Here is a 23,020-nt window from a genome sequence, read left to right on the forward strand (position 1 = left end):
CTCCTGGGTTAATTTCATATACTTCATATGTAAAGAACAAGCGCTACTCGAGCGGGCTTCATCAAATGGATTCCTTCTGCAAATAGAGTTGTGGAATGATCCGAAATAACCCGGCAAAATGGAGGCATTAATGTAATACCCCACATTCCGTTTCACTTTTACAACGATACACGGGTATTGTATTTTCGTTCCAATTCCGCTTCAAAAGACATGTTTTCTTCACTTCCTTTTGAGGGTAAGTTGTCACTGAAGGTGTCGTAATGAGGTTCCACCTGGCGTAGACACATGACACATGATTACAGCCGCGCGTTTCCGCTGTTCTGCGAAATGGTGTGAAACTTGATTTCCTTCAGGAGAGAAAACTGTAGTTTTCATATTACATAGGCACTCCCACTACGATTTGAAATTGCCTATATCGGGATTGAGAAATTTGCATTTCCTTCTTTACCCCGTTGTAAAAAAGGGAGTGTTATTAGTTTAAGGTCACAGTGTAGGATTCCATATCAACGGCGACGCTATTATGCTGTTCTGCTTCACTTCTATAGTCTAGTATCACGAGCGTGACATCTTAGACAATAGTGTCAGTCTTCTCTTTACCGTCTTAGTGACGAACACAAGATCTGCACTAAGGTTTGTCACCGTGGTGTAAGGATTGGACAGTGAGATTAGCGACAGTCGTCCACTGCCGAGGGGGCGCCTAACATTTTTTTATTATTATTTATTTAATTACAAAAGTTTACAATATATTTTTCGCTTAACCTAGTGATTCTGAAACTTGTTACAGTTTGTACGACCACTAGTCATTCCTCTAGGTTACAATTAATAGAAAAAAGAACTTATTATTAGGTAGGTATAGGTATACAAATCAATTCATAACGACATAAGGTACAGTCAGCTGATTCAGCACCGCACAGGGAGCGGGGGGCTAGTTGTAACATTTTTTGGTTTCTTGGCTATGAAAACTTACTTGTTTAGTATTCAGGAAATCTAGCAATACTATTCCAATTAACAACTATCCATCTATCAATTTCAAAGAAAATTATAATCAAAACTGTCAAAGCTTTTTGTAAAAACGCTTTTGAAAAAAAAGTGGCGGGTGTTACAACTTGCCCCGTGATTGGGGCTAGTTGTAACAAGCTGGGGGCAAATTGTAACATTAGGAATAGAATACCAGTTTTACATTTTTTTAAAATTTATTTGACATAAAAATACTTCACACACTTAACAGGTTTTAAATGTTCAAGTAATCAAGCAATCCAAAGTAAATGTTAAAGCAAGTAAGCAAGTACTAAGATATTTTAGCTTCTTCTTCCTCTTGAAAAACCAATCTGGGTTTGATATAGCCAACTGATAAAGAATTGTTACTTTTCTTCTTTTTCACATATCTATATGAAAATGCATGACATAAATTAAAAGTTTTTGCGGCTTTTCGTACACTGATTTTATTTTCTAAGACTTCAGCAGAGGCCAATTCGTAAACATCTTAACTTTGGGTAGCACGTGTAGATTTTCTTTAGTAGTGTATCATTCTAAAATAAAAATTAAGGAAGTTAAACGAAGAAGTATTCAAAATACTAAAAGAATAAATTTAAGTACGGACGCGACATTTCATAACTAAGAAATACATAAGGGGGTAAGTTATAACATGTTACAACTAGCCCCGTAAAACTGTTACAACATACCCCATAGGACAGGTTTTTAAAATAATATTTTTAAAAAATAAACCGCTTATTTGTTGTAAAATTAAAATTAATTATAATGAAACTAAACAAATTCTAAATGTATTTTTGTTAAACAAAAACTGCTAAACAATATCAATTTTATGCTAGTCAATTTCGTATAAACAAAAAAAAGTCCGAAACCTGGCTTTTTCGGAGCGCCTGCACAGCACCGCTTCCTGCGCCGTCCGGCGGGATGCTTACCACGCTTAAATGATACATTGCGTATAAAGTAGTACATTGGATTGAAAATTAAATTAATATTCTTCTAATATGTAGGTAAAAAATGCTTGTTACTACTTACCCCTGTTACAACTAGCCCCCCGCTCCCCTTATATTAAGAACATGTGATACCTCACTTTAGGAGGCTACTTTCATGTCAGTATTCTGTACAGATCCTGTAACTATTTCCCAATCAGCAAGCAATCGGGCAGTTGATAAAGTAAACGCAATTAAACCGGTCACGGGGGCAAGAAATGGGATTCAATTACTGCAAGTAATTCGATCGAAACCGTTTCTATTTACGAATGCTTTAGAGAAAACTGGTTTAATTAATGGTTGGTGGATAGCTCTTCATTACTCATTGATCCGAAAGGACACGCCCTATCGGTGACGTGTTAAGGAATCTATTTAGAATATACAGTGCCTGAAAATCCCGATTTTTTACTCGAAATGGCTTAGGGCAAAATTTATAAAGGTATAATAGGTAGGTAGTTGAAAAATGTAATATTTTTAAAGCTAGAAGCTGTTATATACTTGTTGCCTTACGTTGTAGTTCTGGTTGTAGTTATATCCAATTGATGCGTAATTTGAGACGAACAAGTATGAAATGAAGTCCTTGAGACTCAGTCGTCTGGTTGAACTAAATCTGTCGATCTAGATTTAACAATAGCCTTTACGATTGTTAACGCATCAGTCAGGCATAGCAATAAACAATAACAATTTACACTTGCTCCGACGTAAACGGCTTACAATCCGTCCATTGTGTTTCGTCCCATAGCAACACCTCCTTCAAGCCGAAAGGCAACGGAAAACAATCCATATCGTCGCTTCATAAGGGTTACGAAGCATACCTTACGGCTGAATTTATGGGACTTAGAGGGTATGGGTGAACGGAATATTCGGTTTTACAGCTTGGAGCGGCAGTGCGGGCTACAGGCGGGTCATGTCAAATAGATCTCATCGACAAATTGAGTATTGGTTAATCGACCTCTGATCCGAGCATGCGGTGTGGCTGATGATGTGATGATTCACGTTCCAGATAAGTGGATTATCCGTGCATGTGTGGGAGAACTACCAGGTTTTACCTGTATCTGTATGTATACAGTTTTTGGCTGCCTGATTAACTTACCTATCTTACAATGCGTATAGAAGCCAACAATACAAAAATACCTAATTGTTAATTATGCTAAACATAAAACTCCTTTGTTAAGTCCATGCTGAGTTCTTTCATTTCCCTTAATTTAGGGTTGTGTTTGTACATTATGTAATGTACAATAATAGCACCGAATGGTTTTTACATATAAAAAAAGTTTTAATAGACGTGAACAGGTGCCGCTGCACTGACCGGCATTGGACAAGCAGGTGCTGTTGCTACGTCAAGGTTCTGCCAACTTGTGGTGACGGTGTCGCTCCTCTAACTGCAGATATTCAACTCTGTCCCTAAATGAAACTTCTGGAAATTGCTAGAACCGCAGGAAATTCCTTCAGCACAATTTATTTTGTTCTTAAGTAGTTAAATACGATTTTCAAAGGTACTTTGCTAGTTCTAATTCATAACACATTGTGGTTGAGTTTGACGTCTATATAGCAGTTTACGTTTTGTTGATAATACAATACAATATTAGCATTCAATGTGAATGATGTTACAATGAAGCCGACATTACTTAGCATTTTTGAAACGCAATGCACCCTGGCGCAGTCACAGGGATACTACTAACATTATTATTAACGCGAAAGTTTGTAAGTATGAATGGATGTTTGTAAGTCTTTCACGGGAACACAGAGCTAGAGACCAATTTCTATTATCCCATAATTTTCACGAGTTATCATTTAAGGCGAAGCGAACTTCACGTGAAAAGCTACTATCAACATAAACGTTTCCGAATCGTAATGATTCATGGTACCCGGAAACAAGTTACGTAGAATACGTATAATCGTATATTGTTAGCTAATATTTGTATTGAGTTAGTTATGTTATTACAAATACACGATCAATCCTTCTTCCTCCCCTGATTATTATTGTCTACGGAGCCACTGGAACCGTAAATATGTGATTAGGAGGTTCATGTCATGATTGAGGTTATTTGTTTAATGTCAGGATAGGGAGCATTTCTGTTCTTACTCGAGAAATATATTTTACTCCGGTTTGAATTAGCCATTTTCAACCTTAAAGGTGTAGGTCTCTTTCAGTCGATGCCCACTCGTTACGATCTTGGGCTATTTCTGTCCATTTGCTACCATTGGTAGAATTTAGTAAAATTACGTATCCATTTGAAATAGGTACATCTTGTTCAAATATTCACATAATATGAAATTTGGCGTAGCGCCAAAAGGATATCGGAGACGGATAGTTTATCCAACATCTTTCAAGATAAGAGTGATAGTTCAGCACAACATGGTGTTTAGTTACCCAACACGAGTATGTACTGTGGCTAATTGGTCTGCTTCGCTATTTTCTTAGTCTTTTTCGTTCATTCCTATTTTGTTATTCTAGGAACCTATTTTCTGTATCATCAAGTTTCCTTTTAATTACATTTAGGTCACGTTCCGTTTCTTCTATTATGTTTATGTTGGGTACCGATTTTGTTTCGGAATAATGATGTTCACGGTTAACGTATAGTTATTCTTCGTCGCCTTTTCTATTTGCAGTAGAAGTCAGAGCGTAGTGAAGTTGAATTTCTATATCATCAGATTTATCTGTTTAGCAACATCATTTCCCTATGAATTTATTATTTCGGTTGCAGAAGGTGATACCTCTAACTCTTGTGATTTTTTTGACAAATAACGGGTAGGTATATTGTGTTAAAAAATCACAGGAGGTATTACGAACGTTTGTTAAATAAAAAGTAGTGCGTTTTCATTTGTTTGATCCACTACTTCCGCTATCAAACTTGGCATAAGTTCCATAACATTTTGATTACATGTCGCCGGCCTTCCGTCCGATCGCTGCACTGGGTTCACTCTAATCACGAAAAACAAAGTCACGCGCGAGCCACGACTCTATTTCATCGTATAGATTCCACGACGCGTTGGTTCGTTTTGCGTCAGTGTAAAGTGACCCCTCAGGTATTTAGGTCGCCTTGCCCTTGTCGCCTGCATCTTTTATACCCATCTACAAGACGTATTTGGCATTTATTGATCTCGAGCGCCGTATGTTGCGGCGGTATGCGCTCAATGTTCATTGCATACGTGTCTCTATTTGTTTGAATGGGGAGGAGAAGAGATATTGGTCTTTTCGGTTTACTTGCTTTATTTAGAACTAGCTGTTCCCGCAAGCTTCGCTTCGCCTTAAAAAGTTTTCCCGTGGGAATTCCGGGATAAAAAGTAGCCTATGTTCTTTCTCAGGGTCTAGACCATATGTATACCAAATTTCATCCAAATCCGTTTAGTAGTTTTGGCGTGAAAGAGTAACAGACAGACACAGTTACTTTCGCATTTATAATATTAGTTAGGATTAGTTAGTATTGTTTGAATGGGGGAGGAGAAAGATATTGGTCTTTCCAGTTTCCTTGCTTTTTTTAGGATAGAAGAGGGATACTACAACGCTGGGCATCAAATAAGTGGCATGTCATATGCTCATATCGCAGTGATTTTCTTCAAAACAGGTGGCGTGGATGTCTTCTAAATGTTTCTCTCAACAATTGGTCTTCAGGCGTGAAATCATATTTACCTTAATCTATTTGATTACCTCATCATAACTAAGGTATTATAGAGTATACAGAAAGCTATAAATCGCATCCAGTGGCGTGCTTTGCGAGAGGCCTACGTTCAGCAGTAGACTGCTTAATAGGCTTATGACGATGTTGAACTAAGGTAAATATGTTCATGTGAAGGAGAATTAAATAGAAATACAGGGTGTCCCAAAGAGTGACGTCCAAAGGAAAAAAAAAAGATTCCTTAGGTCAAGGGGTAGCCAAATCACCCCCATGTATGTTCAGCGATTTTTAGTAGTTTAGGAGTTATTAATGTTTTTACAAATTTTCTATGAAAATTTACATGCGATATTTACTGGCGATTTTTCCTGATGGGGCCGCAGGTTTCCAGATAAACGCTAATAGCTTGTCTCGTTAACATCGTCATTCGTCTGATAACAGTTGCCACTCGACTCTGATGTACCTACGTGCTTGATGATAAGGGTTTAGGGGCAACATCACCGTCGTAATGTGTTAGTTCAATTATAGTTTGTACCTACAAGCTAGTTTGGCAGGATTCGATACCCTATTTTGTTCCATGCAACATATTACTATTGTCCTCTCGCCAAAAGCTTCACACGTTAGGTAGGTACAGTTTAAATTAATACATATTAATTATGTATTCGGTTCATCCAACGCTATGATTTACTTACGTATTTAAATTTTTAGATAAAATGCTTATGTTTTAAAAAGGTAAAAAAATAACATTTACACGGCAGAGCGAGGATTGCTACATTTGTCTATTCGTCGGTTCTTCGAAAACTCCTTTACAGCACGGTCATCTGTAGACATAGGCTATTTCAATATACGTAGCGAATTTCCCAACGGTTACAATGCGGCGTACATAATACAAAACATAATTAAAACATGGTGTCGTTAATTATTCCATTTCGAAATTTGTTAGAAACGCTAACCATTATAATAAAGCCGGCGATATATTTTTATTCTCTTCGTTTTAGTATCCAATAACATTATTTTACTGCGAGCCTACAAAGGCTTTCATTCTATGACGACGGCAAGCCGCTACATCGATATAACACCAACAACAGAAATCTAGGCAATTTCAGTTCCAGTAAAGTCTTATTCGCGTATGTACATGTACAGCGAATGTTAGCAATTCTGTTTACCGAATAAGTGCCAAATACATTTGGAAATCGAAAGCAGCCGTCGTTTCGCTCACGACAGACTTTAGTGGAGTAATCGCCTGAGAATTATTATCATTTTAGATTCGCTCGGCAGCTTCTATATAATACAGTTCTGATAACATAAATAATGATGGCTTACCGACTCCGGCGGGCCGGCGGGAGCTGGAATAAATTGCCAAAACTTTATTAACGTGGAGTAAATCGTGACCGGAGTGCTCAACGACTACAAACGAGCGTTCACACTTGAAAAAGCGTATTGTTCTTCAAAGAATTATGGTTTTTAGGAAGTTTCTATACATACCTACCTATATAGGTTCTGTATCAGGATTCTCTTAAGATTATAAATCATTTAAATGCAAATTGTTCGTATTTTAACAGGAATTTGCCGTGCATTGACATTACTAAACTTTGACTGCTACGAGTACCTAACTGCTGCTAAGTGATTATATTATTATGTACCCTATATATACAGATAGATTAATGATTTCACATCAATTAAAAAATATATTTTTTATCCCAGAAAATAAAAATCATATTCAATCAACGCTTTAGTGTAAAGATCCAGTCACGAAATTAGAGCGAATTACCGAAATGAAATATAAACCATCTTCTGGGAAGAACGCTTTTGTTCACAGAATTAAGTTCTCCTTATTGCTATAATTGCCGAATTGAACATTTCCAATTGTAATTGTGTGAGGATTGTTTGCATTGTCACCGCCGGATCTGAAACTATCTGGTTCCGCTCGTTATTGTCTCATTCATTCATTCGGGACAAGAGGGTTACTCTATCTCTATACTGCCGAAAAGCGAACGATCGAGAGCTGTCGTACAATCGGCACATTTGATAAAACGAGGTAGAGTGGTTTTACGACATATAGAGTGACCCCCAGTCGCTCCGTCTCGATGGCTCTTTCGTCTCACTCAGCTGACGATAAAATCTCTTTTGAAGATTGAATCAACTTGAAACGAGGGCCTTGAATGATGGTTTTTTCTGCTGTTGTTGTGGTTGGCCAATCCGCTGTTTATGTCCAATGAAACCGCCAACCACAACCAGGGAGATGCTGAAGTTATAGCATTGTAGCATTCACCGAACTTACTTATTATTTACAGTTAAACACATTCCAACGCTTTAAGATTGTATAGAATTTGACACGGTTCATCTAAGCTATTCGTTTTGTATGGCCACAATTCATATGATACTCGTAGTTCCATAGGTGTACACAAATACATATCTATATTATCCTAACTAATATTATAAATGCGAAAGTAACTGTGTCTGTCTGTCTGTGACTCTTTCACGCCAAAACTACTGAACGGATTTGAATGAAATTTGGTATACATATGGTCTAGACCCTGAGAAAGAACATAGGCTACTTTTTATCCCGGAATTCCCACGGGAAAACTTTTTAAGGCGAAGCGAAGCTCGCGGGAACAGCTAGTTATTATATATACGTCGGTAGAGCCGCGACACCTCACTTCACAAGGCGCCCAGACATCACGATCAAGGAATCATAAAAACAATTTTACATATTCAATACATTCGAAGAGAGGGCTGTGTCTGCTATGCAGTAAACATTGTAGAGACGGAATTCCCATAGTATCTCTTAGTACGTACACACTCCTTGTTGCATTTGTATAGCAATTTTTGTGGTATAGTAGGTACTTAGACAGACTTGTAGCGTCGTTGTACAGATATGACAACACGTTAATTTGGCGACATTCGAATTTAAATCTTTGCAGGAATTCCAGAACTGCCTAGGTCTATTGCTGAAAAGCCGAAATTTTCGTACAATACAACCTGACGTTATGACGGAACATCCTCGAGCTGGCATTTAACAGCAGACTAAGCCCTAGGGTCCGTCAACAATGATGTCAAAGTCAGTCGAGTCGTGCCGCATCCATAATGCATTATGAAAACCTGCGCAGTGCCAGTGCTGTGTTAGATATTATTGTATTTATAGTAGTGTTAATGGCGGCATTAAACGGTGCTAGGGTGCGAATTCTGGTATGTTTTAGCGCTTTGATGTGGTGTTGTGAGTGTGAGACCACATATGGGCGGTGTATTGAAAATTCGGTCGCATAGTTTGTTAACTGATATTTTTTCGGTATTAGTTATTTAAATAGATTCAATTACATATTTTTTTTCGTAAATAGACTTTATACTCTGAAATCACATAGAAAAATATTACAGCAATGTTGCAGAAGTGGTAATATTTTCAATCCATAGTGAATTGATCGCCGTCCGGCGCGTCCGGTCCATTAGCGGACTGCCAGTGCCACCACACATGGCCGGCTTTTGTGCGACAAATATGTATTACCACTTGAATGTAGCCGTTTCAATCTGATCTGTCAGGATACACGCGTGCACTGCTGCATTAATGTACAGTTAACAAAAAAGATTAACCGCACCCATAGTAAGCAGTGGGAACCTGAGACTCATACAAGGTGAAGATGAAAAATGTGAATCAAATAATATTAATTATGGATACACGCAAACAAGCTGATTGAGTTTCTTTATATGTCAATCTTTTCATTGAATATTTAAATAGTGTTGGTACTGGTGGGTACACATGTCTCTTTGGTTTACTGTACATTACTCTACACAGTAATGTGTACAGTACACTGCGTCCTTTAAATTGTTATTGCCTAGAGCTGCAATCGTGTTTGTTGATTATTTAATTCGCCCGTGACCAAAATATACCTAGGTTTGTTTAACGTCTGTATGTATGAACTAGCCTTAACTTTGCTTCGTCCTAAAAGAGTAAAGCAAAGAATACCTATGTATTTAAAGGCGTCAACAGCATTCTTCAAGATGGTAAATACCTTCTAAGGATACCTTATCTTCCTTCTGTAGTGCCTAACTGTTTAGGACATGTTATGATACTATTATAAACATTAGGTATAGTAAATAGTCTTATACATAAGTAAACAAAGTGAACAGTAGTTATCGCCGCGCACGTCAGCCAACGGTATCGGTCGCCTCGTTATGTAATCTTGTTCCTTTTCCGGTGTTCCCCAGTGTTGTTGTAATTGTAACAATAATTGTTATGGTTCGCTGCTAATGGGTATAGTACAATAAAGTAGCCTCCTCTAGTGACGTATCAATCCATTAGTGTTGCCCAAATGCAAGAACAAGACGAGACTTAGCCAGTCTTGGTCTTGGTCTTGCGCCAATACACCTGGTCTTGGTCTTGGTCTTGCGCCAATACACCTGGTCTTGGTCTTGGTCTTGGTCTTGCGCTCCCAGTCTTGGTCTTGGTCTTGGTCTTGCAGCAAGAGTCTTGCAAGTCTTGCAATTACCTATTAGTCTATTACTATTTATTAAAGTTTACTTTTTGATTTTAATAGATATTTTTTTATTCGCTATGTTTATGGTATTAGTCGTAATGCGCATAGGTCCAGTTTTTCATTTTCTTTGATACAGTTTTTTGCATCTCATAGAATTCCTAAGCGTACTTACCTATACACCGAACTGTTACACCTAACTACTCAGTGAAATAGCGCTCTGCAAGACGCAAGAGTCTTGCAGGCTATGTCTTGTTCTTGCTCAAGCCATGCACGGTCAGTCTTGGTCTTGGTCTTGCTAAAAATACGCGGTCTTGTTCTTGGTCTTGGTCTTGCAAAAACGCAAGAACAAGACCAAGACTGCAAGACCAAGACTGAATTTGGGCAACACTACAATCCATGTACATTAAGCAAGCATTCTAAAGAAGATGATAACCAGCTAAATGGGAAATATATATAATGTAAATGTATAATGAACATCAGATGATACTGGCCACTCTTTCTGTATCTACCTCTACCTACAAAATATGACCATTGAGCAAGCTTTAATATAAAACTGGTGTCGTTTTTAGTTGTGCCTATTATTCACATAGTCAAAAAAATATAATACAATCATAATTCAATTTGAGACTTACACCTAATCTCCAAGCAAATGTTGGCCGCGAACGTAAATTTTAATAATTAGGTAATTTAAATGTGCAGGTACTTTAACTTTATAACTCTATGTAATATCTTTATGAAACGGACGTAATAATAATAAACGTTATTTCTTGTTTTCTGAAAGCAATTATATTACAAAGTAGAATGAAGCCTTCAAAGGACTCAGAAAACCTGACAAAGACGCGGTTGCTTTATCACAAATGATTTCTTTTACTGGAATTGCTATTTATATACAATATTAAAGGTTTTATACTCATGTAATATACCTAGGTATATATATGAATGTGACGACGAGGAATACCGTTTTATATAGACTATAGTATACAGTGTTATATTATATCATAACTTTTCATAACACAGAAGAGTCAAATAAAAGTCATGTTTCAAACAAAATATTCGTTTATTCGATGCTACTAATACAAACAAAACTTTAAGTTATTATATTCAGTTTATTTTATGGTGATGGTGAAATTACAACGGAATTTTTATATTAACCAGAATATCTCTTCATTTACTTTACGCATAAGAAAGATACAACTTTAATTAAGTTTTACTCTGCGTTTTCTGATGAATTAAGATTTAGTTAAGTGAGTATGTATACGTAAAGTACCGGTAAATCATGAAAATCCGGAGGAATCTTTGTTGCTTAGGAGTAGGTCATCATGTCATGAATTCATATGTTTTAAGTTGTGAACCGCCATTTTATTCCCATGTATCATTAAAACATGCAGGAAGTATATCACTGGTCCAGAGCGGGTTACCTGGCTCTTGCTCATAATGCAGTTACGACGCTACAACGAGGCACTTGGTTGCGATGTTTTCACGTGCGCCCCTCTCACTGCTGCGCGACCTAGAAACTAATGATCTCTGCCAGAAAAGCATGCATGGAAATTCTTTATGGCAATAAGTGTGTACTAATTAAGTATACCTGCCGCCAATTTTTTGTGTGGGGATCCATTTATACACATTACAGACGAATCGACTTTAGGCATGCGAAAATTTTAAGTAAGTTTTCGGTGAATTGCGTGTCTGAAATGTATGCCAGAAACATATATCAATCAGATATCGATTAATTGTTCCATCGTTTCAGACTAGCGTGTTTATACACGCGTTAAATCTCGTATTTGAAATCGCATATAGGCGCATATTTTGATACAATAATTGTATGTAAGCACATACTATAACATTGAAGTATACATACGCAGTTGAATCGACTTTTATTTTTAATGTGTTAAAAACATGGGTTCCTGGAGAGCAATCGATAGTTGGTTGGCAAAGTCAATTCATAAAGGCACAGGGACAGGGCGCAACTCAATTTCGATGTTTACTTTGCTTTTACATAAAGGGAAATTGAATTCCGCGGAGGGCACGGATATTAAATTATAAACTAGGTCCATCGCCGACCAAAACAACCTACAATACTATAACCTAAACAAAGTTAACATGCTTTGACCACAAGTGTTGTCTTAAAGTTTAAAAAACCGGATGGATCCACGTTTTGGCGATATAAATATTATTATTATGTGGTTTCGTCACGACCTCTATAAACTAATGTTATTATATGAGGTTTATTATTAGTTCTTCACTTGGTACGAATGTTGAAGATTAAGTATAAACATTGAATATAGATTATGTATTATAAATTATTGTTATACTCTTCTAACATCCCCCCTAAAGTTCCGATCTAACATAAATGCCAGGTAAATATTCGGCTTCACGACTCGGTAAATAACCGGACCCAAAGTAGTTAGGAACAAAAAGGTCTGAAAGAATTCACCTATGTAGAAATGGGCTGATATTGCAGTATTGTTTACTGTTTGGCTACAGTAAACTGTTTTTGTAAATATGATTCAGTAAGTTTTTTGTTTTGGAAGAAAGAAAGTCTGAATATACATACTTGTATTTCATACACACAGAAACAACAAAATAGCCATATTAAAACATGAAATTTGAAGAAAATATACTAAAAGGTGTGTCCACCCGTCTATTTTATTGCAATATAATCTACCGAACATGTCATCCTCACCTAATTATAATAAAGTTATTATGTACTTAATACTGTTTCCTGTAGCTAGACTCGTACGAATAATAAAATTATCTCCCTTTGGACAAGCATGGGCATTCGGGTAGCTAGCATATTAAATTACCATAGTTACAGCTGAGAATATGTAGTTGTGGGTATGATAGTCAAGGGCAAAAAAAACTGACCCCTCAAACCCCCCATTGTGACTCTGAGAACGGTCAGGTTTCTTTGCCCCGACTGTACCTAGGAACACGTGTAGACTGGTGAACTATGTCAGAGTCGGGAACTTAATTTAGTTGTAAAGATGAAGGTGACAACAGACCTATGTACTACATAAAGGGAATTGAAGCCAAACTTTGAAACTGAAATCTGTTGATGTCAGCAGGCAAACTACTTAGGTAGTTAGCTACGTTATTAGTTGTAATTGGCGTTAGAATTGTGCTATGCTATTCATTGAATATATTCAAAAGGCTTGCAGTTTTTACCTTAGGAAAGCTATGTTTATTCATACCAGTAGCTACTTGTTGCCTCACTACTCTATCAGAAAATCTTAGCGCTTTATTAGCCTCTTGATATTATCACACACTATAAATTATACCTCCATGAGTGACAGCAACAGTAGGTACTAGGACCTCAGGCCTACGCAGAAGGTATTCATGATCTGCGGATGACATTTGCTCTCGTCACAATGACGCAAATGTTCTCTCGGCGCTGTTTCCTAGTGACGTGTTTACCCTTTGTACCGCGGCGGATGGGTAGCAGCACGCCACTGGTAGCAGATTAGAGTAGTGACGTCACTGAACCGACCGGAATATGATGTAGTGAGCGATAGAGATTTCCTGTACAGCTCTAGCTTGAATAAAAACGAACGCATGAGAGCTGTCAAGCAATCGGTACATTTGGCAGGAGAGATAGAGTCGTGGTTAACGCAGCAGCGGTCTGAAACGTAGTTTTTCGTAAGATAGAGTAAACATAGATGCTATACGTAGGTTGTTCTGGCGTGTACGTAGAAGCCGGATGTTGTTCTGGGTATATTACTGAAAGTAGTCCTGAAACCTCTATAAATTACAAATCAACATAAATTTTACTTTAGACAACATTTGCGTGAATCTGTGAAGGGGTTGAAAGGGTGCATATTGCATTATACTATTATATTGTATTATACTGACATTATTGACTGGCAGAAAATGCTTTTAGCATTAAGTCCACCCTTTGTACTTTTATTTGTAATATTTGTACAATAAAGAGTTAAATAATAATAATAATAATATACCTATATACTATTATATTATAGCTCAACCGGTGAATTGGTGGTAACCCACACCATTTCATTTGGTAGAGACAGTAATTAATCAATTGATCCACGTTCTACAGTTGGTTGATACGGTGAACAGGAAGGTTTACTCTACCTTGACAAAACACGAACGAGAGCTTTCGTACAATCGATATGTTTAATACAACTAGTTAGAATCGTGGTCAAAGTTGACGGCTGAATGGTGTAGTGGTTAGTGACCCTGACCGCTATGCCGAAGGTCCCGGGTTCGATTCCCGGCTGGGGCAGATATTTGTTTAAAGACAGATATTTGTACTAGGGTCTTGGGTGTTGATATTTAAATTTAGAATGTATCTATCTATGTATTTGTGTAGATATATCAGCTGTCCGATACCCATAACACAGGTTCTGCCTAGCTTGGGGTCGGATGGCCGTGTGTGAGATGTCCCCACATACATATAAAAAAGCAGCGGCAGGCTACTTGGTTTTCGCAGGCTAGAGTGACCCCTCCTGTGTCGCCACTATAACACCGGGTACAGTAATTCCGTACAAAGCTCTAGTACAAAGCTCGCTAGGCGCTGCAATTCTAATTGTTTGTAGCTGCATAATGCGTTTACCTGCGCGGCGGTCGCGTAATTACCGCCTGGCTCTTTGGGAATTAAACTTTTACGTGAGTTCGGAATTCTAACCATTATGGTATTGGAATAGTTATTTTGCTGGGATGTGCGTTATTTTGCAATTACTTAGATGATTTGATAATTAGGAATTGTGAAAGTTTCGGTGTAGGCTGGATCTGCATCTTACGGCAGAGTGTTATTAGATTATCGAAGTTGATTTTTACCCAAAAAAAACATGTATAGGTAAAGAGAATGCAATAAAATACTTAGGTAGGTGCTTTCCAGTTCACGATCCTAAACCCAAACCCTTCGTTCAATCCCGGGATCAATGATATGGAACACTTTATTGCCTCAACCTCACTATACATTAGCCGGTAGGAGGATACCTTTTCGTAGCACTAGCTATTTAGAAATTGTGTTTAATATTTACTTATTAAAGAACATTATATTGAAGGAAGTCCCTATAGATTTAAAATTTGATTTAATAGTTTTTTAAAATTTTATTTGATATCCAGTATGTTCCTTCACTTTTGCATTGGTGATCCCAGCAGTAGTCTTTCCTGTGATTTTTGTTTAAATAAATAAGCAAAAGTAATATAACCTACGGTTTTAATGTTTTCATCAATATTTAGGTATCAGTCACTCTGTCATTTAATTAGTAAAAGTAATGAATATTGTTCGTTTGTTTCAGGTTAATGAGGGAGGTCACCCCGGGACCGCGGCCGGACCGCGCCGCCGCAGCCTTCCAACAAGTGAGTCCACATCACTACATACATAAAGCCCCATTGCTATTGGAAAACAAGCACAACTTCAAACTGGAAAAATAAACTCCAAAAAATATCATAAGCCGATCAAAACCCGTGCAAAACCCGAGCTTTAATCTCACGGCCACTACTCGCCACGAGTCGCTACAACAGCAGACAGCATTAAACTTTCAGCGGCGGCGACCCGCTCCCCACTTCCACTTTACACTAACACCTATTAAATTGGTCACACGAGATACCAACGCGACGAAAACAGAGCTCTTACGATCATCTACCATTCCACAGCGTCATCCATAATTTCCCTCCGACATCCACGCTCGTCCATCATGCCTGACAAGCTAGTTACCTCATACATTGCTTGCAGGCTTTTATAAGAAACGTAGATTTATAACATTCGTACCGTACAATGTAATATATTTGCATAAGCAAATGATTCTTCCAGCGGGATCTCTGGAAAGTCTCGGAGATCTGTGTCAGGAATGCGAAGTATGCGACTGAAATAAATTTGTTTATTTGGTTAGGTTATTTACTTTTGCCTCTGCGTGTGGAACTTGCCCAAGTTTTTTAAAGTTGCTTCTTACGAATAAATACGAGTCTAGAGTCTAGTTTATCTACACAAGGCATAGTTTTCCAATATAAACTTTGCAAGTCGGTATCATACGTCTTCAAAGGAGTCACACTATTGTCGAAGTAAGGCAGGATCGGAAAAACCGTTATGTAAAGGTGAAGGCGAATCAAAGAAAAATGGCATGAATCAAAGTAGCGTGAAAACCATATGATCCTATGTCGGCGTATGTATTGTAAGTCTTTTATGTACATATTAGATTCATAAGTATACATAATGGTCATGGCGCGTTATGTTGACGCACAACACACTCGCGTCACACATTCCAACCTTTTAAAGCAGCAGATCCTTCACGGCGACGGAAAATATCGTGAGTAGCTAGCGTGGTGGGTTATGTTATGTTTATAGCCTGATTACACCTACCGAGTAGAGTGGCGAGACAGTATAGCAATTGAACGAGTGCTCGGCCGAGAATACTGTCTCACCACTCTACTGTGCAATCAGGCTATTATGAATTAAGAATGATTCGAAATTAATATTCTGCACTACAGGCACTACCGAAACCTTATCGGTAAGAAATAGGCAGAAAGATTACTCTACACTTAATCTTTGTGCTGTGTTTTATAGGATAGAGCATAGGGTCTGTATCAGAAAGGCATTATTGATTTTTATCGCCTGTTAAATTATGATTTAGGTGATGATGATAGAGTAGAGACTGCCATTGTTACTTTATTACGGTATGCCATACTCCCGTACAGGACAATCAATAACGTGATAGATAAATTAAGGCCCAGTCGGGTTCACAGCATTCTATAGAATGCCCCTACAGACTGAAGTGTAATTACGTGAATAGCGATCCCCATAATTAAATGAATACCTAATTGCCATAGTACAGTCTGCTCCCTTGTTGAATACGCATTCGTGTTAAAAATAAACGGCAAATAAACATAGCTCTACCACAAATATTTAGTGCTAATATTTGGAATATACATTATATATATATATATATATATTTGGAATATACATTGTATATATAACCTCGAGTTGTATTATTTGTACCTTTCCGGCCAGTCACCGTAAACTGCACGTTAGAACTTCTATTTTTTCATATAAATGTACATTGTACATACTTTGTAGTATGTTATACACATTTACAAAAATATTGAGACCTTTAGTGCGGAATCATCATAACTATGATCGTTTTACCTTCATCTTGAAGTCATTGAAAACTTCATAATGAGCCTTCTTTCGAAATTAGCCAAAATAACAAACGTCCCATATTAATCGCTATGTCTGTACCTAACCGTAGTGATGACTGGTTGTACCTCGGCTTAGTTGATTGCGAAATCTCCCTGAAGGCTGTATAATGAGACGCTTTCCTAAATTGAGGCTGTTACCTACTAAGTGGAATGTTTCAGCAACCTTTAAACATATTCTTGATGGCTTGTTAGGACGAGATCAAAAGATTCTAAAGACTACACTTTCCCGTGAAATTAGATTTCTTGCTTCATCTTAAGTTCTTTCAGCTGAAAATGTAATCAGGACATGACTGTATACGCTGAAGGATTTTAGCTTTAATAGTAAAAGTAATTTTCAGGCAAGGTTTATTATAATTCCAGTAAACATATAAGTACATACTCCATTTACGAGGACTTTATAGTACCCATGTAGGTGTGCTAGGTGCTAATAGAATTTATGGTATGATATTAATGTAAGTGTTTGTTATAAAACGCTAGAATTATTGTACTCGTATTATGATTTTAGTTAATTAAGCGTAGTTAATTAAGCTTAACATAGCTTTTTAAGTTCCTATGTACAACATTAGAACATTAAATCATGTGAATTATATGTTGGACTTGGCAAAGATGATTTGGTTCTGCCGCTGATATCTGCGATGAAATGGTTCCTCTCTAAAAAATCACAAATAATGTTTGTCTTGGACACGCTAAGAAGAATTTGAGAAGAGGCACCAGTAGTGTAGGTACCATTTAGTTAAGGTACCTTTGTACGACAGTAGTAATGTAAGTAATGTTTAGGATTAATTAAGAAAAAAACTTTAGTGAAATTCTGACATGTCCTTTGGGGCCGTCCATTAATCACGTGAGGTAGTTTTTCTCATTTTTTGACCCCCCCTCCCCCCTGGTGATATTTGGTGAGGTTTGGGACCAACCCCCCCTGGATCACGTGTATTTTTTTGGAAGTCTATGTAAAGGCAATTTTTGACTAGAAAAAATATAGGTCATACTACAGATCGTTAAAATTTTTGCGCCGTCCAAAATATAGGTTCAGAAATTACCTAATTTTTGACAAAAAATTAATACACGTGATGTCTAACGAGAACCCCCCCTCCCCCCTCGTGATGTTTCGTGAGGTTTTCAGTACCCCCTCCCCCCCCTTTGAGCCTCACGTGATTAATGGACGGCCCCTTTGCCTATGATGACGTGGCCACGCGTGGTCACTGGTCAGCATTCGTGAGCCGTGAGTCACTGTGTCGGCGGCGGCGGCGGCGGCGGCGGCAGGGGAACTCAAGGGGATTCTCAGAATAAACATTAATTTACAAAGTTCAAAAACTACCATTATTGAGGGTGGTACGCCCGAGTCCGCGTTGTTCCATTACAGCAGCAAGACAATATTTAATAAATAATTCGTGTTTTACTAGAGGAGCCAGGTGCAAATACATGGCTAAAATTGGTGTAAAAATATTGTGAATTTCCCACAGGACAGATTTAACAAAACTGAACCGGCGACCCACATTGCTGCAAAGTTTCCTGTGATGAGAGTGCACGTCGCTTATACTTCTCATCCATTTATTTTCCAATCTTTAGACCCACGGGAGCGTAATGGAGTCGCGTCATAGCTCAGCACGGCGGGTTACTTCAGTTGTTACGTGGGATAAGTACTAAACTTAATAAAGTCATTTAAAAAAAAATGCAAAAAGTTAGTGTCACTGTTACCGTTTACAAAATAGCTCTAATCAAAAAAGTAATAACTTTGATGAACTAGACGTTGATCAGATCTGGTTTCTACTAAAGGTTTCCCCAACTTTGAAGAGTAATCGCTATTTGTCCTGCGGAGAGAACTCTCTCGGCAGGAAACCGCTCAATTGAATTTGGCCGCTTCAATATAGGGCAGACGAACTGTGCCTATACTTCTATAGTATCGTAGATAAGAGCAAAGATATGTGAGTGACAAATGTGCTTCAACGCCATGTTTTGTTCTGGAATGTTCCGTAATGGCGCTCCACACTCTACACAAATAATTAACGAGATGCGGGCTACACTTCGCCGCCAACAGTGGCTGGTTAATTTTTCTACAAGTTTCCTGACATTTTACATTGCTCATTATTTAACTTTTACGGACGCCAAATATAATATGCAGCTTGCAGTGAAACAAAGAGTCGGGTTTAATTAAAAGGCTTGTTGTTTATATTTTATTAACCTGCAACCCTGCAATATACGAGGGAAGAAAGAAATTATAAAATACTAGCTATTCCCGCGAGCTTCGCTTCGCCTTAAAAAGTTTTCCCGTGGGAATTTCGGGATGAAAGTAGCCTATGTTCTTTCTCAGGGTCTAGGTCATATGTATACCAAATTTCATTCAAATCCGTTCAGTAGTTTTGTGAAAGAGTAACAGACAGACACAGTTACTTTCGCATTTATAATATTAGTTAGGGATTAGGATATTTCATGCTACGTACCTAGCCCACGAGCGACCGAACGTTCGTTAGTAATTAAGAGTAACCACAGTGGCTATACTCAATTGCATTCAGTTATACATTCGAATTATGAAATTATGAAAGAAAATTTAATGAATGAAAAACAATCGTTTGCCAAACCATCCAAGTTGTAGCCAAAATCCCAAGCGTAGTAACACGTTTTTTTCTGTTTGAAGCTTTCCAATAATCGTCAAATCTTGTCTTTCGTGCATTTTTGTGCTTGGGCTTTTGTCTAGGTGAGCCAAGCAAACCCATTATTTGGCGATGTTGGCGATCGTTCGCACGGTGTAAGCACACCATTAGTCTGCCTGTATCTATAATCAGTAATTACATTACAGGCCAAATCAAACCAAATACCATTTCAAATTTTATTATCAAATGTACCTAGTCGTTGTCTAGTAGATGATAGATGAACCGGCTAAGTGAGAAAAGCTAAAATTATACTTGTAATATAATTGATGCAGAGCAGTAGGTTCCTTGCCCCGCCGTCGCCGTCGTGTCACCAGGGCGGCGGCGGCGGCGGCGGCGGCGGACGGCACATCGCGCCTCATGAAATATGCAATGTCTGCGCGCTCACTGTCTGGGAGGTCACTTCCTACAACGGTAAACGAAGTCTCGGACCGCTAATGCGCGAGCCACGACTCTATCGACTGCCGACTTCATGACAGCTCTCGTTCGTTTGTTTTTCGTCATTATAGAGTAACCCTCTTGATGCTGACCACTCACTGTGTCGTGACGTCGGCAGAATCCACTAGAAAACAGGCTGTAGGATGGCTGAAAATAAGGGGCTTATGTACCTACAAATGTTCCATTATAATTTTTTCGCCTCCTATCAGAATAGAAACAAAGGCTCGGCCACTAACATGTACATATTTTATTTACTTGCAGGTCCCGCGAGCTTCGCTATCCCTTAAAATGTTCATTGTATTATGAGCGGGTTGTAGTCAAACAACTTGTCTCCTATTTAATAACTATTTTCATACGGTCTACATACATTCATTTGTCTGGTAACGCAGAGCTGAGCTTTTGCATATCTAATAATATGTTTGAGATAATAAACTGAAGATTGATTGGTTTTCTTTTTCTTACCCTGCATAGTATGCAATTGCAGATAGCTTAGCTATGAAAATTTTGGGCTTGATTTTCTAAGCGATGTGAAAGTCACGAGTTAAACCTATAATTAAATGATTATTTTTTATAATTTTAATTTTAATCTAAATGTCACTATGGATTTTATTATCTGAATTAAAAATATTTTATTTTTATAATTATGATTTATGAATACTACTTCTCACTAAACAGATGCGTAGTAGAGCAGGCCTGTGTCACTCCGCGCGTAGGCGGCGCAGGCGCCGGCCTGGCGCCTGCCGCCTCGGGGGGGCGAATCTAGTCGGCTGCCGCAAGCGGAAGACGATACACGCGCGCGCTATTTGTTCCTATTTCCTACTAGTTTATAAATGTCGTATTTAGGTATTTATTAGGGTGGCTTCTTTTTCAATGCGTATAACCACGTATAACATATTATGCACCGTAGTCCAGTGAAATAAGGCGCATATTCCCTCAAAAATAAATTGGTAGGTAAGTAAATAAAAACGTGTGCGGCTGGAGCGCGATCTAAATTAGATCTTATTGCTTATGGGATGGAGTCATTTTTCTTTGATAGCCATTGCGAAGATGGACTTCTGTACCTGGTACTAGTTATTATTCTGTGGTAGAGGTTAAAACAGATCATTTACATACAACTTGACTGTCTCCATATAGTTAGTATCATGTGACAAAACCTCCGACTGTAGCGGTTAGCTGAATAGCCGATACGATGGCATCAAATAAACAGTAACAAGTAAGTAGGTACTTACATAAATATGAATTAAATGTGCAAGCGCAGTTCCATTTATGAACCGTGTACAAAGTAAGGCCGACAGGCTGTGACGTCAGTGAGGAATGACGACCTTAGGGCCGACTCCATAGGCGAGGAAAACGCGACGATACAATCGTCGTCGTACGTACCACGCATTTCTATAATACAGGGTGTTGCAAAAAGGGTATACTAAGCCGAAACCTATAATGTATTTTTTCTTACTTGTCGTAGATTTTGAACAATCTTGGAGTGTATTTTTATTTGAATTAATTTAAAAACTAAGCGATAAAATAAAACATAAAGACAAATGTAATACTTACAAGCAAAAATGATTGATTTTTTTTGACCTTTTATTTTGGGCGTAGTTTATTTGTTTAATAGTATTTAATTAAAAAGACACACAAAGATTGTTTACCCTTTTCGCCAAATAAGAATGAATACAGTATACATATGCAGCTTGTTATATCTAAGCCCAAAAATAAAATGAGAATTTCAAAACCCGTGAAAAAAAATTTCATTTTCCTTTGTTGGTCACGTGAGTTTTTACTATGGAGAATAAGTATTTTTTTCGCGATTTTTTTAAATTCTGATTTTATTACCCGTGATCCCTGATCCCTGATCGTTGAGTCTGCATAACGCCACAACCCCCTAAGGCGTACAGGCAGCGTGGCTTCTGGTAGCATGTTGCTGAAATTCATATTTTCAGCTCCAGGTGGTAGTACGAATTCCCAATTACGAAGCCTATAATATTATTATTTATATTCCCACCTACGCCGCCGGGGATTTCACGTGAAACAGAAAACTAGTTATATAGTACATTATTATATTACACATTTTCAAAAGTACCTACTCATCTATTTCGATGTTCATTTCAAGGAATCCCTATTATGTATACCAACACAAGTACCATGTAATTAAATTTTGAGAAAATTAAGTCTGCTCCAGTGAATACATTTAGTTTCGCGTAGAAACACTTAATTAAAATAAGACTGTAAAAAGTAAATACTCAGATTTTATCCTGTGAAATAATTGTACAAAATAGCTGCTTCTCTAAGATTGTTTAATTTAAATCTGTTCGTAATTGGTCCGGGTATTAAATAATCGTTCTCGCAAGTGGAAAGAGTCTGGATTAATCGACTTACTTTATATCTGTTTAAAAGTTTTTTATTTGAGCCTGGGCGTCTCACGGCGTCTGTGAGTATTTAGGCTATTCTCACACTGTGAAGCATCATGCTGCATGTTGCGTGAATGCGTGTCCAAACGTTGCTTGTATCTTCGTTTGTATGATCTGATGATGATCTCTCCTGACCGTCAACGTAACCGCGAGCTTCTCTGGTGTGCTCTCTGGTAGCTATTGTAGCCGACACACAGACCAATACACAAAACTGTTGAGGAAGTAAATTTATAATAGGCCGTTAAGAAAGTGATCTGTGCCTTTAGAGTTTTACTTAGTTATCCGCCAAGTGGCGCCTCTGTTTGTTTG

The 23,020-nt window shown here is 37.9% G+C and overlaps 1 protein-coding gene and 1 long non-coding RNA gene across 5 annotated transcripts in view; one reads left to right on the plus strand and one right to left on the minus strand.

The window, feature by feature from the left end:
- The window catches only part of LOC105383930 (arrestin red cell), a 75,605-nt gene that overhangs the window by 6,338 nt on the left and 46,247 nt on the right, over window positions 1–23,020 (plus strand). For all 4 annotated transcript variants that reach the window (XM_048633343.1, XM_048633344.1, XM_048633345.1 and 1 more), the window contains exon 2: window positions 15,327–15,387. The gene's annotated coding sequence lies outside the window, so the exon portion shown is untranslated. The remainder of the gene's footprint in view (window positions 1–15,326; window positions 15,388–23,020) is intronic.
- On the minus strand, window positions 1,424–2,042 carry LOC125491418. The gene is made up of 2 exons (XR_007268286.1): window positions 1,863–2,042; window positions 1,424–1,529 (listed from the first exon to the last, which is right to left on the minus strand). It is a non-coding gene; the product is annotated as an uncharacterized LOC125491418 (long non-coding RNA).

The sequence above is a fragment of the Plutella xylostella genome, chromosome 5 (assembly GCF_932276165.1).
Source record: "Plutella xylostella chromosome 5, ilPluXylo3.1, whole genome shotgun sequence".
NCBI classification, from domain to species: Eukaryota; Metazoa; Arthropoda; class Insecta; order Lepidoptera; family Plutellidae; genus Plutella; species Plutella xylostella.